We start from the raw sequence: 15,708 nt of genomic DNA, 5'->3' as shown, positions 1-15,708 counted from the left end.
AGGCTGGTGGGCTCTGAGACGGTGTGAGCCACGTGGAGGAGGAGCATGAAGGAAAGCCTGCTCCGGTCCCCGGAGCCCTTAAATCCCAGGGGAATTCAGCAACCTCACCAACTTCCTGGTGCCTCCTCCACTCCATTCTACTGACTTCGACTGCTGTCCTCTTCACCACTGTCATCCACACTGTCATTCCTGTCTGCTAGGGAAGAAAACGTCACCCACCAGCTACTTCCTGTTCTTGTGTACGGAATGCAAATAGCTCAGTTTTGATGTTTCATACATACTGATGTGTGCCGTTGTCAGCCATAGAGAAATAGCGAGAGCGAAACGTCTTCTTCATGAATACCAGCCTTGTCAGTTTCTCTGATGCAAGGAAAACAAGGAGTAGCACAGATAAGTTATGAAGCGCAGACCTGCGCAGCTGGGCCGAAGGCTTCCCGCGCATGCTCTCCCAGAGCGCCCCCCCGCCCTCGTCTAGGAGCTGCTTGGCCCGGATGACCAGCAGGCTGTAGTTGCAGAGGCGGAGCGAGAGCTGAGTCTGCTCTGCGCAGAATCTTAGTGCCTTTCCCCACCGGCACTCAGTACCCGGCTCCCACTACTTGAAGGACAGCTCTATTTTGGCTCTCTGTCTCGGTCTGTGGGTGACTAGCTCCCAGGCAGAAATGCCATGGCAGAGCGGTGCAGTGGAAGGAAGGGTGGTCAGCCCATGCAGGCAGGAAGCAGCGAGCAAGAGAGAGTTCAAGGAAGGAGATGCACCCTTCCAGGTCACAGCCTTCCAGCCCTATGTCTTAGCAGCAACGAGCTATGAACTCATCAGCAGAAGGATCCTGTAGTGCATACATCACCCCCAGCACCCAGTCACCTTCCTAGAGCCTAAGCTCTGAGTATGTGAGACTTTCGGGGACAGTGCAGATCCCAACAGTAGCACCACACTACTCTAAGAGACACAGCCTACCCACAATGCATGGCGTGGGGGTGGCTATGTTCCAAGACGCCCAGTAGAATGCCTGAAGCTTCTGATCGAATTGCTGAGCCTTACACTTGTTGTTTTTTCTATGCATAAGTAACAATGATTAAGCTTGATTTTATTTATTTATTAGTGGATATTTACAGTACATGTTTACATATCCTTATTCTTTTTTTAAATACCCTTTCCTTCCTACCTTCCTACCTTCCTTCCTTCCTTCCTTCCTTCCTTCCTTCCTTCCTTCCTCTCTCCCTCTCTCCCTCCTTCCTTTTTCCCTTCCCTCCCTCCCTCCCTCCATCTCTTGATCTCCTTCACATTTGGGAAAGATCTATCTTCTTCTTACCTATCTTTTATTTTCTGCTTTCTATTCTGGGTTCCTCAGGTGGGAGAAAGCTTGGGATACTGAAGCTTGTGAGTCTGACTGCTTCCACCTCATACCATGGTCTCAAGATCTATAGACTCAGCAACAGTTTAGCAACGATAACCAGTATTAAAATAGACAATTATAACAACATGCTACAATAAAAGTCAGTTGGATGTGATGCCTCTCACTCTGAAAATATATTAGAGTTCATTCTGGTTGGGTCACAGTTGACCACAGGCTACTGAAACAATGGAGAGCACAGCCTGGATGAGGGAGGGACTGCAACCCTGAGATTAGATCCCCAAGGGAAGAACTCCCAGCCATTGGTGGAAACCCTGCAGGCCAGTGCTGTATGAGGGGATGGGGGGCTGTGTTTAAAGTGGAGGCCTGAGCCCCTTGCCACTGTGCACACCGAGGGAGAGCCCCAGAGGCAACAGTCTGGAGGCGAGAATCATCTTCTAAGAAGGGGCTGGCAGCACCTCTGGGAAAGGAGGCAGCAGAGTTGGCCCCCTGGTTCCTCCACTCCTTACGCAGCAAACAGCTTATTTGACAAGACCATGGATGCTGCAGATTATCAGGGTGCAAACAGAGGGGAGCCGTGCATGGCTCTGGCAGCACCGGGAGAGCTCAAGCTGCTGCGCGTGCTCATGGACGCCAGAGGTTTAAGGGTTGTCGTCAATTGGGAAAATGCTTTCCTTCCAATCCCAGTTGCTGAGAAAAAGCCACTCTAAATTTCTCTGTACAATCGACTGTTAGACTGGGCAATCTATTTTTAACAGTTTTCACAGTCAGTTACAGTAACTCCTTGCCCTTCCCCAAGCACGCCAGCCTAGTGTTGGTGATATTATGACCACTGGGTTACAAAAGAAGAGGCTGACTAGGGCCAGCCAGATAGTTCTGTGGACTAAAGTGCCTGCTTAGGCAGACACAGGGACCTGGGTTTGATCCCTAGTATACCATACAAGCTCTGCCCCCGGGGCACACTGAGAAAGCAATTGAGACTGGCCATGGTAGCACACACCTGTAATCCCAGCATTTGGGAGGCTGAAAACAGGAGCGTCACTGCAAGTCCAATCTGTGTAGTGAGACCCTGTAGACCCTGTACTAAACACGTTAAATAAATAGATAAATATATAAATAGAAAAGGCTGACAGAATTGGGACTTGCTTGACTTGTGTGACAAGTGGAGGCTCACTGGCCAATTCTAAAGCACTCCAGAGCTCGATAAGGAAACCTTGAAGAATTGAAGCTGTTTTCCAACTGATGACAACATATTCTCCTAATGCTATCTCAAAATTGTGACACACAACAATTGGCGAAAAAGTATTTGAATTTTAGACAAATTACATCTCATAGCTGAACTAAGATCCATTAGAAATAAAGAGAAAGGAAAGGGAAGAAACAGATTTTTAAAAGTACAAAAGAGAGAGATGAAGGAGAGAAAAAGGAGCAGGGAAGGGAAGGAAGGAAGAGAAGAATCAATGCGGGGAGTCATTTTTGAATGTGGTCCCAAACAAGGAGACTTCAGGGCCACTCTTGGAAGAACACCGCACATGTTCTTGGATGCTTGAGATCCGTAAAGAGCGTAAGTTCCTTTACCTGAACCACAGCAATACCCAGAGACGGGAGTCCATGGCAGACAGAAGTGAGGACAGCAGAGACCGCCTCAAGGGTGGGAACCCGTGGTCACCGCACTCCACCAATAGCTCTTTGTTTCTCGGGCAATGACCAGAGCCTGCTTTTGAGCACTGACAGAGCGTGCCTGCAATGCTCAGGGACATAGGAGGCTGGAATTCTTGTTAGCTCATAGAAAGTAGCGGGAAACACTGTAATAGAAAAGGACCCGACCCAAAGCGCTGAGTAAATACAGGGATCGCCTCAGGAACTGGCCATCCCAGAGGTGCCCACTTTCTGTGTGGACAAGAATTCATAGGACACGGGTGTCCCAGAATCTTGTGATGTTTTGTCTGCTCCACTGAGAGCTTTGGCCCAAACCATGATTCGTCATCAGTGCAGTGGTAAGACTTTCAGAGCAAAGCAAAACTGCTGGAAAAGGAACACTTGTGAAGGGGTTTTGAGGAATGCTTTGGGCAAGTTAGCTCCTTTCATTCTGTTTTAGAGATGAAAAGCATAACACAAACAGCAGAACATAGCTTCCTGGATGTGCGAGTGCTACCCCCAAGCACGAGCGTCTGAAGAAACGCTAGTGATATTGAGCTGTTGGTTAGTTGTGTGCAAGGGTCACTCACCCAGGGTTCAGCTGCCACCTTGGCAAGACTGTTTTTGTTGCCTTGCTGAACTTATCTAAAAAGAAAATCTTTAACATTGGATTAGGGGCAGTGGCCAGTGGCGGGGCTCTGAGTTATGCAGACAGACAAAGAGCAGCGTGGGTCCTGTCCTGGCACTCTTGAGGCATAGCTGATACTGAGGGCATTTCGACCTTTCCAGACTGAAATTTGGCTATGTCATCTGTGGGTACACCTCACCAGCAGCCAGACAAGTGCTATGGCCTAAGCAGGAGAGGGGGATCTGGGCTGTGACTATGACGACAGAGCTCAGCATCACAAGCCTTGTGCACAGCAGCTCCCTGCTGTCGGCACCCGTGCCAGCAACAGCGACAGCCTTGTTATCTAGCAAAGCTGAAGTGCTGCCCATGAGCACGCTGGCTGGCAACCCAACATCTTCACAGAGAAGAGGTCATACAGCTGCCCAAGGTCCTCCACGCATAGGACATCCCTGTGTATCTGCTTCCCGTGGCTTCTGTAATAAAGTTGGCAAACTGTGTGTCTTCATACAATATAAATATGCTATCATATAGCTCCGGAGCTCTAAGAAGTCCACAACTGGTCTCTCTGGACTAGCGTTAGGTCAGTCTGAATGCTAGTGTAGAATCCTTTACTTGCTTTTGCCTGCTTCTAGAAGTTTCCTGTTCATTCATGGGCTTTCTAATTTCCAAGCCATCAATGATTGGTTAAGTCTTCAACATATTGTCATCTTTCTGGCCCTAACTCTTCTGTCACCATCTCTCATGATTAAAGGAATTTAATCATTCCATTGGACTCATCAAGATAATCCAGGATGGGTGGGGGATGTAGCCCAGTGGCTCAAATGCCTGCCTTGCAAGCATAAGTCCTGAGTTTGATTCCTGATACAAAAAACAAAAACCAGGACAAAATCTCTGTTCCACTGCACCCTTAGCTTTCCATTGCCATACAACACACATGGACATCGGATGGGGTTGATGAGCTTACCCCTTCTCTGTGGCATTGTCTTTCCTCAGAAAAAGATCTGATTTTTTCTTTTGTACTGGGAATTGAACCTATGCTTTCCAGGCAGGCGCTGTGCTACTGAGCTAGCTCCACGGCCTGCTCTGGATTCTTTGCCACAAGTGTAGTATTACTCTCTGACTAGCTGGCTGGTTGCCTTTGGGATCGACCCAGTCCGTCTTGACGACTACATGTTCTTGAAAATAAATGCACTGGTTATAATTGAGCCGTTTCCAACTATTCTTATGAAAATTCTCTCATGACTTTTCATATCAGGAGAAACCCCAGCTAGTACCTTTTCCTCTTTTCCTAGTCTTTCTGGCTTTGGGTTTAATTTTTTCTGCAATGAACATCCTAAGAAATGCATCAATAGATGATAATTTCTTTTGCAATTCAAATTTTTTTCTATTTTAACGTCTTCTATCCAGAAGACTGACAGCAAAATGTGAAGATTCTGAATTATGAATAATCCCTCTTATTGTTCTGACTTTTATCTGTCTCTTTACCTTTTAACCCAAGCACACCTAATGGAAATTGGATATTCAGCCACAGGCCTGAGTGCTACACTTTTTCACATACTTTTATATATTTTTGCATTAAGGAAAACAGGACATTTGCATATCTATAATTAGCTAATATATTCAGTATCGGCTTCTATAAACAAGATACAGGTGTGAGTGGCTTAGAAGCATTTTATACATAGTATTGGCTCTTGTGCTTGTAAGAAGAATTACCCTCCTTTCATGAAATGCAAAGATACTTCCAAGGAAAGCATTTTCTAGATGTGCCTACTGTTAGCTGGACCATTCATTATCTTTATATTCATTCTTGTATAATATTCTAAGGTTTTAGGATATCTTCTTAGAGACCAGAAGTCTTTGTTCTCAAGTAAGTATTTACTTGGTGTTATATGACATTTTTCCTAAAGAACAGGCTATACAAGCCAGCCTTATTTAAAAATTTCAAAGTAAAACAAAAAAAATCCAAGTCCGTAGTCCAAAGCTGCCTTCCTAGAAAGACAGTGTGTGGTGTCCCCTGGGTGCCGGGCCCTCCTGTTGGCCCGAGGAGATTTAGTGTTGGCTGAATCAGGCGAGAGCGCTGTTCTCGCAGTAGTTAATCCCCTGGGTAGAGGTGGAACCACAAAGTCAGTAAATAAATACTTAGAATATTCCAGGTGGGTTAATGGGTGCCGTGACAGGCTCTGCAGGAGGGGAGGTGGCTTCTTAGTGGAGAAAAGGGGTGTGAGGTGGGTGTGCTGGAGGAGACCACACCAAGCGGAGGAAGGAAACGACTCTGCAGACGCAGGAAAATGCCAAGCTGCTCAGCAGCTTCCAGATGCCCGAGCAACCAAAGCCAAAAGTGAGTCGGCGACGCAGACGAGGTGCAGGCAGAAAAGCAGGGGCCAGGCGCGCTGACGCGCAGGATGGAAGGCCAAGGCGAAGAATCTTTGGACGTGCTGAGGGTCCTTCCAAGATTCTGAGCGGGCGCTGACATCTGCTGATCTGCATGGTGATTTTTTTTTTTTTTTATAAATGAGTGTGATGTCTGGGTGCACAGAATTTAAAAACAAAATGAAACCAAAATAATCTCTTCTTCATGACTTTGCTTCATGATGGTTTTGCAGCATCTGTCAATCAGATAAAAACTGAGGCTGTCATCGCTGCCAGGTCCCAGCCTGGAGAACATGTCGTGCAATACCACATACAGATTATTTGAAGTCCCTTAAAGAATTCAAATGCAAACCAAGTCATTTATACATGGAGTATTCTTTTCAATAAATAATTAGATAAATTACTAAAGAGGAAACTTGGTCTTTTTAAAACCAGAGACTTCATACATTAAAGATTTTTTAAGAAGAGTTTATTGATAACCTCTGCCAAAGCCAAGGTCTAAAGACAGAGTGAAATCAGAGCATTTTTCTTCTTTGTCGTGTAGTTTGCAGGCCTCTCACCTGTTAAACTCCAGAACTGAAGGTCTTTGAGCTGAAATTACCAATTGAAAGAAGAACAGCCATTCATCTCTGCAGCTCTCCTTTCCATGGGACAGTAACACCCCTCCAGGCAGAACCTTGACCCCCACAAGTGCTGAGTTACAAGGCAGGGACAAACGCTACAAATTGTAAATTGAAGGAAAAAAAGAGAGAGAACTAAATGAATCCCATTTTGGTGACAAGACGAAGTAGAGAGAGAACTGTGATTATACATGTACGCGTCGCATGTGTCACACTGCGCAGTGTGCACACGCGTACTGAATTGCTGACACGGGCGGTCTAGTACTACTGACTTCAAAATGACTGAAGAGTTTTTATGCCATGGGGATTCCTTCAGTAACCTTTCAGGTGATGCCTGGAATCAAATCCCTTCTTTAATCCTGGACGGCACCTGGGTTGGGGACACGCTACAGTGCGCTTGATAGAACTTTTAGTACATAATTTTTTAAAATTTCAAAGGTCACAGATGCAGCGAACAAGTACGTTTTCTTACCACACCACAGTCCCGGTGTTGTAGGAGCGCTCGCTCAGGCTGACGGACCTCGCGAGGAGAGAGTCTCCCTCGGTAAGCTGAATGGGAAGGCTCACGTCGCAACATGACGCGTTGCGGATGGTTTTCCCTGGTGACCGATTTCTTTGTGTTCCGTAAAATCTAAGGGCAGCGTGTTTCACTTTGTGGCCTCTCCTTGGGGCTGGTCACAGTGGAGGAATCTAGCAGCCCCCAGAAGCCCTGGAGGGCAGAGTGCAGCGCCCCCTTCCTCCAGAACCACGCGCTCCCATGGCCTCAGGTTGCCTGCAGCCAGCATCCTCTGAACCTGTGGGCCGGAGAAGCCATAGGGATTGCACCCCTGCTCGGAGTGCGGGCTCATGGAACAAGAAGCAGTCAGAATCAATTTAAACAACAGAGAGATGGGAAAGTGCCCCACTCCCTGTATTTTGTGATTTTACAAAACTCTAGGTACCAAGAAAAAGATTTAAAAAAAAAAAAAAAAACTTACTTATCATCTAGATATGTGTTTAGATAATTCACAGTACCTTCTTTTGAAACTTCTTGCAAATTCACTGCCGTGCTTCTGTTGCTTTTCTGCAAAGCTGTGCACGGGTCCCTGCATCCCATCACCTCTGATAGTTTCACACGCATATGGCATCTGCTCCCTGGCTGGCACCCCTCAGGCTCTGCATCTTCCCTGGGAAGTGCTTCTCTCCCGGCGCCAGCCCCCAGCCAGGCCTCCCGTGGGCAGACCCTGGAGACCGCGGGCCAGAGCTCTTTCCAAGCAGGACTTTCCTTTAAGTTTTGCACTTTCACTTTACATTTCCCACTAATCTTGTATTATGCTCAGCAAAGCATCCAAATACGACTTTTAAAAAAATATTCTTCTTGGGCCAAAGAGATAGCTCAGGAGACTAAAGCGCCTGCTTAGGCAAAGTGCGGGAACCACAGTTCCATCCCTGGCACCACTTGCAGTGTCAGCCCCACCCCCAGATGGGCTGAGCCGGCCAGAGTCCAGGCATGGTGACCCACGCCTGTAATCCCAGGGCTGGGGAGGCTGAAAGCAGGAGGATTGCCATGAGTCCGAGCTAGGTGGTGAAACACTGTAACAACCAAATATATTCATGCTGTCCTCAAGCTTTAGGTAAATGTAAGGCCCAACTGCTTTACATAGAGTGGCCAGCTCTTTCCTCCAGCCCAACTGTGTGTCCTCTACCTTGAAAAGAGTGGGCCTGCTGCCCCCGGGCCCTAGTGTCTAAGTAGTTGAACTGTTATTGCTTCCACAAGTAGTGACGTCATGCAGCTCCTACGTAGGCTGGTGCAGAGGTTTTCGTGTGGGCCACGTAGTCCTTTAATTCTCTCCTCACTAAACCATGGGATCCTCTAACACCACTGACCACGGCTTAATTTCATTTCAATTGGACACAACTAGAATTCTTTTCTTAACCAGAATTTAGACCTCTAAGTATTGGCTATAATTACAACGAAAGAAACTACGTGTTCACAACATATCCGATGCTTCGTACCCTTCAATAGAAAGACAATGACATGTGCATAATAGGAAGATACTTCGAATCATGTAATTCGTATCACAAGGCAAATTGCAGCTCTGCATAGTTTTCATAGGTTTAATGAAAGTCTTCAAGTGACTTTTTTTAGAAAAGATATGTAATCTAAAAATAAAATAAGTGCTTAGAGAAGTATATAGCTGTATAAAAGTACATGCCATCATAATTCCTTGGAGTGGAATATATTGATTTTACTCCACTGCTCATCATTTTTCTAACCATGGGCTAAGATGCAAACCAACTTTGCTCTTATTTCTGTGCCTATACTTAGCATAATTTTTGTATCTTCAAAAGATGTTATTTTTCCATTTTGTATAAGCAAAATAACAGCAATTTTTAAAATGTGTGCTTTTGTAATGACAACAAAATAGACACGTAAACAAAGCACTGTCTCTCATGCATGCTTCGCCGTCTGTCAGTCAACCAAAACTGACTGTGTGATGAGCACCGGGGTGCTTGTGCATTAGACACAAGAGGCCAGAAACCGTTGTCCTTCACGATTCCTTTCTTTGGCTCAGACCCAATTTACCACTGTACTTGTCAGATTTTAGTGTTTGTCTTCCTGCTGTGACTCTTACCTGGCTGATTGCGGCAGCCTTGCCTGGCTCCCCATCTACCCTGCCCTGGCACAGGCAGCAGTGGTTAGCCCACTGAGTCAGGGCAACTTGGATCCTCCCTGCCCTCAGGGGACCCCGTGCCCTGGCTGTGGCTGGAAGCCTTCAGCTCCACACCCTGCTCTCTTGGCTCCTTCCCATGACCCTGTAGCTCAGGGACCCTGCATCAGTGTCCAAGCCATGGGCCCTCTGCTGAAATGTCCCCTGGCCCTACCCACTGCAACTGCACCCATCCTGCAACCCCTCACACCCTCTTTTCTGGCTGTTTTCTATATGGTTCTCAGCACCTGGCAGGACACAGCTAGTGAAAATCTTAAGACTGTGTGTACAATCTGGCTCATCTTCTTTAAGGAGAAAGAATAGAAAATGAAGACTAGAAAACTGCTAGTCTTCTTTCAGGTGACTTTCACTCCTAAACTGGTCATATTTGCACCTTTGTTGTGTATTTACTGAATTCCTGACTGCTCCATGGCTTTGTTGGCTTCTTAAATGAAGGTCTTGGCTAACCCACCCTCCTTTAAAAACACAAAAGAAATGTTCATCAAAGGAGCGCTGTCAGATTCTTGCCATGAATGCACTGGGTACATTTGTGGGCTTCTTATATTTACATTCTGAGATCATTTGATGCCTTTCAAATAATTGGGATATCGGATGCATACCTTATGGGATTTGTGGTACGAGAACTTTGCAAGCTGATCCAATATTCCCTTTTAAATATGGAACAACAGAGGGCTGTAGCCTTGCTATGTACAACACATGTGTTAGATTGTGTCTTTTCTAAACAAAGAGGTAAAATATTAGATTAGTAATTGTGAATGTCAGAGCTGGGGAGATAGCTCAGCGGCTTAAGTGACAGCCTGGCAAGTACACAGTCTTGAGTTCAATCCCCAGCACAATAAAAAAATAAAAAAATAAATAAATAAGCAGATCACTATGAATCCGATCTAGCAGTGAAACCCTGAATACCCTGTAGACCCTTCCCTAAAAAAATAAATAAATAAATAAATAAATCCCTCAATTTTTTTTTTTTCTGGGAATCAAAGTCAGGTTCTTGCACTTGCCAGACAAGTGCTGTGCCACTGGGTTATCTCCTTCACTGAATAACACTAGAATTAGAAAATTATTTGTTTTCAGTGCATCTGACGTGCTTATTTAAATCCCATCGATGAACCTCAGTGCTGCCCTGTGACCCCTTCCTATGTGGAGTAGCGAGGAGTTAAGAGAGAAGCAAAAGGATGTGGACCAATTATTGAAGAGCAGCGCATCCTAATGCCATCTTGTCCACACGATCCCCTACGAGGCCGTATAAGGATCCTGTTTAACCTTTTTAAATTGATAGAGGTAGGGGACACGTGCTGGAACAATCACGTGTTTCGCTATGCAGAAACTATGCTTGGGAAATACCTTGTGCTTGTCCATTCTTGAAGTCACAAGGGCATCCACTGAAATTAACTTCGTCTTTATGCTATATTTAATGTTTTAGTTTTTGTAATGTACAAGATACATAGTCAACTTCCTTGTGAACTTTTTATAAAATGCAGTCCTTCAATGCGCGCATGTAACTCTGGTGTTTGTCACTCTTAGATTAGACTCTAAATTCACTCGGCTCTTCTGTTCGGTCATCTCTTCTGCTCCACATGTATGTCCATACCACAGCACTGGAATTATTGAAGCCTTCTACAGAATAAAAATGATAAAAATAATCTCCCTGTGTTCCTGCTTATTAGTTTTAATTTTTATTTTGTTTTTAGAATAACAATTAAAACTTAGAATTTTTTGTCAGGCATTGTTCCCAAATAATCTCTTTTGAATTTTGATTGAAACTGTGTTCAGACTGTAAATAAATTTTGGACAATATACTTACTATTCATTGTGTGTCGCTCTCTCTCAAAAACGAGGCATTTCTATCAATGATGTCTTTTCTATTACTCAGGAATGCCCCCTAATTTTATGCATATTGCTTCTCCACCTGTTTGCTGAAGAGCCTGTTCAAAGACAATCTCGCCCATAATCAGAAAAATGCAAATTAACTCTGAAAAGAGATATCATTTCACATCCATTACAATGGTTAAACTAGAGGAATAATTTATCATTGAATAACATCTACAAGGTAATGCATGCTGCTCTTACAATTAAATTAGTATAACTTTTTGGCCACATCACATTGGAGAACACAGACAAAAATCTGTGTTCAGAGAACTTTCTAGATGTGCACACAATGCATACCAGCAGCATTACTGGTAAGGCAAATCTCTGGAAGTAAATAGCTGCCTACCAACATGGGACAAGATAAAGAAGTAGAAGAAAATGTGGGTAAATAATCTTAGTTTGTTTGGGGATCTCACTCATATGTAGACTTGGGAAATACCACCATGTAATGTTGTGTGAATAGAAATATGTGCAGTGTGACACCATCTCTATTAAAAAGAGAAATCCTTCTATGAACATTGAAAATTAAGCTTAATTGTCAACCTGACTGATGTAAAAGATCCCTGCAGAGCTAGGTCATGGGGGACTTTTACCCCAAAATGGTTTTATGTGGATCTGATGCCAGCCAACACAGGGCATATTCATGGGGTTGGAGCAGGACTTGAAATTTTTACTTGGGGACAGAGGTCTTAGGGCTTTAAGATTAGCTATTCATAGAGAAAGAGTAAGAGAAGAAAACAGTAATAACAATGTGCTTGCAGGCGTTTTTTCTTCCTCTCCATGTGTATTCTAGTGCATTGTCTCATCTGCCTTCCTCTCAATTTTCTGAAATTGACAGGACAGAAATGCAAATTTTGTAAGCTGGAACTTTCCATTTGATGCAGAAGGAGCTGAAAGCTAAAACCCTCCACATCCGGCAGCAGGGTGCAAGCCTATCTGGGCAGAGCCCCAGGAGAGTCCAGACGTGTGTCCCGAAGTCATCGTGGTGCAGCATTTGCTGATAATCCCATTTTCATCTACTTCTCCTTTTTAAAATGTATTTAGGGCAGGGTCTCCAGGGTCGCACTACACAGGTTGGACTCGTAGTGCTCCTCCTGCTTTTAGCTTCCCCAGCTCATCTATTTCTTAGAAGCTATTTTGTTAGTAAAATAAGAAATTGGCCTCTTTTTTACTTAATAAGTATACATTTCAGAAAAGTATGTCTTCCTTTCCTAAGAACTAATATTTTCTAAAAATTATCTTTAAATGTCTCTTTTTGTCAATTGGTACCAGTAAGGAAAAAAAAACGTGTACTCCTTTTAAAAATACATAAATGAATGAATTCATTGTACTTGGAAGTATATTTAGCAAAATATCTCATTGGTGCAATGTGGATGGAACATGTGTTGAAATTCTTAAACTGCTCCAAGCAGTTTATTCTAGAATAAATATAGCTTCTATTTAATTTTATTAGTCACACATCAGATGGGATTCAGAATCTATTAGATAATATATGGTTTGTAAACTAAAACCAATTTATGAAGTTCTAACTCAGAATCGTATTTCTTTTACTGGCTGTCACACATTATATTAACATATTATTAAATTAAATCACATATTGACCAGGTAATAAGTCAATTACAAATGACCTTTAACAAGTTGATACAGTGGGCAGTTCCTTGACAGATGGGATTTACTGAGCACTTTGTAAACAATTCACATTTGAAATCTCATTTAATCCTGGGAATAATCATATGAGGTCTGTCCACATTTGGTTCCTGTGTTAACATTTCAGTAACTTGCAGTGGGGGGTGTGGGTTGAAGAGAAGGATTTCAACCCAGGAGCACGATTCAAACACCAGCACCCTCATCAGTGTATCACACCTTTCTCTCCAGGGTATAATTGGGGGGAAAATGTGGTTTTTCTTTGTTCACCTACAGAATGCAGAAAGCAGGTCACATCACACAATGGGGTGGGGCTGACGGACAGAGACAGACTGAGATTTTCTCAATATTCTCAAAATCCTGCCAAATACTCTCTCCCAGAAAGCTTAGCAGCATTTTTCCATGGTAAAGCATACCTGCATATTGCACCGAAGTGACACATGTCAGTTCAGATTCTCTGGAATCATAGTTTGTTTCGCCGGCTTTGTAATAAAGGGCAGAATTCAGTGGCATAAATTATGCGGTTTGCAAACTGCTCACTGCGATCGCTACCTTGCAGATGAAAAGTGAGATTTAGTTAGCTTGTGTTTCTGGATCCACAAACTGTGTCCCACAGCTCTTAAGTTGAGAAAATTATTTAATTTTTTTGAAAACGTATTTAGTACGAGTCTGCAGGGTCTCACTACTACCCAAATCGGACTCGTGGTGATCCTCCGGTTTTCAGCCTCCCAAGAGCAGCCTCATTCTCCACCTCAGCGTGCCCTGGAGGTGGGGCCCGGACGGCGCGTCGGGGATAAAGTTTTAATATTAACAGTGAGCATATAACCACTGCATCTTTGTTTTTGAAAGTGACACTATGGAAAGGTTACAGATGACAGAAAATTTAGTATAACCAGTAAGTCAATATGTTTCTTTTTAACAGCTTTTTCTATAAGCCAGTTGCCAGATACTTTGCCTTGGGTTTTCATAAATTCCTGATATGAGATGCATCACTCTGAGCCCTATCTGTAGCATGCATGATGGGCAATACGGCAGTTGGCTTGCTCACTTTTATTTAAATGTACTTTGAGTCTCAGGCCCCCTAGTTGTATTAACTCTAACGCAAAAGCCTAAAGATAGATCCCAAGGGCCACATAAATGGATACCAAGGCCCTTTCCCCTTTCCAAGGTCCTCATCAAGAGGTGGGTTGACAACAGGCAGCTGCAGCTCTTCTGCTCTGTTTGCAGCCCAGCTCCAAAGTCCTTCCCAAAACCTCTTTGTACCGTGAAACGCCCAGAAGGCCGTGTCCTGACCGTGCCACTATCTTTGAAGTAACATTTATATTGCATGAATAAAGCCAAGTACCTCTCAAAACAAGCGGCGTAGCAGACTGTTAGAGTGATTTTTGACCTAGTATATAGCATCATTATAATTATAATTTTATGAAGACTGTCACATGCATGCCAACACTACTATAATTGGAAATGTTAGAAGCTATTAATTGATGTTGATGTCAGTTTAATGATAATAGCCAACCTATTGATAAGCATATTTTACCCTTAATTTACAAGGATTGTGTTAAGAATTATGAATTCATTATGCAGAAAGATCACATTTCTGTAACAGGTGATACTAGGGATTGTAAAGGATGGTGCATTTTTAAATAACTTAATGAATGATTCATTTATTTTCTGTTTTAAAAGATTAGATATATTCTCCCTTGCAAAAAGAAGGCATACTACTCCAAAATTAATTGCAAACGTCAATTCTGGGCTGCTTTTACTCTTTAGTTCCCTGAAATTCACAACAAAACAGAAAAATAGATATAAGCTATTAGCATGACAACAACAGGCAAAAGTCGGTCACGTATCACATGATTGTTTAATAAACAATTCTAAGACTCTGTTCCCGCTGTATGTGAGAAGCCCTTTCGGGTCGTTCTCTGCCTCTGTGAGGACAGAGACTTGGTCAGTTCAGATCTGAAACGACCATTTTGCTGTTTGTGTTTCAGCATCATTTTCACTCGGTCCTTCCCACTAGTGTAAATAAACCTGAATGACACGGGCAGTCTTAAAAGGAGCAGGACACCTAATTGGGTAATATCACACATAGCTCAGGATGACATCAAGCTGACCAACGAAGCTGAAGCTGATGAGGAAGTGGAGCAGCAGGGGCTCTTGCTGTGGCGACTGAGCTCTGCAGGACAGGTGGGCGGCTCTTACCGGGTAGATGTGTTTCCATCGTAGAATCCGGTGTTCCTACTCTAGCGTTCATGCAGAGCCGTAAGTTGAAGCCTGAACGAAACACGCACACACGTATTTATGCATCATTGTCAAAGCGGCCCAGATGTCTTCAGTAGATGAACAGATCAATCAACTTTAGTAAACTTTAAATTTTAGGAGCTAAAGAAACAGAAAAATGGAGTATTATTCTGCACAGAGTAGAAATAGCAAATCATGAAAAGGCAGAAAGCAACCTTGAGGGTTAGAGAAAGAAGCCAATCTGAAAGGCAACGCAGTGTGAGATTCCAACTACTCAACATTCTAGAAACGGCAAACGCAAACGCATGGCTGCAGGAAAAGATACCATGTTGCCAGAGCTGAGAGAGACGCCCAGGAAGGACACCGAGGGTTTGTAGGGCGGGGAAAATGCTCCCTATGCGACCATAACGGGGGTGCACACCTTTTCCCAGGTGTCCCAGCCTCTGGAATCACAATACCAAGGACGGAGCTTTTTAGGACTTTGGATCAGGAGCGCGTGCTTGTGATAATGTGCCAGTGTAGGTTCCTCCATTGTAACCCTGGGGCCCAGAATCTGGAGCCTGGGGGATATGGATGGAGACCAGGAATATTGGGGACTCCTGTACTTTCTGCTTAATTACACCGTGAACCCCAAACTT

At 43.9% G+C, this 15,708-nt stretch overlaps 1 protein-coding gene across 1 annotated transcript in view; it reads left to right on the top strand.

Moving 5' to 3' along the window:
- Nucleotides 1–15,708, top strand: part of Ctnnd2 (catenin delta 2) — a 927,345-nt gene that overhangs the window by 687,013 nt on the left and 224,624 nt on the right. The window lies entirely within an intron of this gene.

This window comes from Octodon degus, unplaced genomic scaffold (assembly GCF_000260255.1).
Source record: "Octodon degus isolate 3935 unplaced genomic scaffold, OctDeg1.0 scaffold00008, whole genome shotgun sequence".
NCBI lineage: Eukaryota > Metazoa > Chordata > Mammalia > Rodentia > Octodontidae > Octodon > Octodon degus.
The sequence above is the reverse complement of the archived record's forward strand: the minus strand, read 5'-3'. Positions and strand labels throughout refer to the sequence as shown.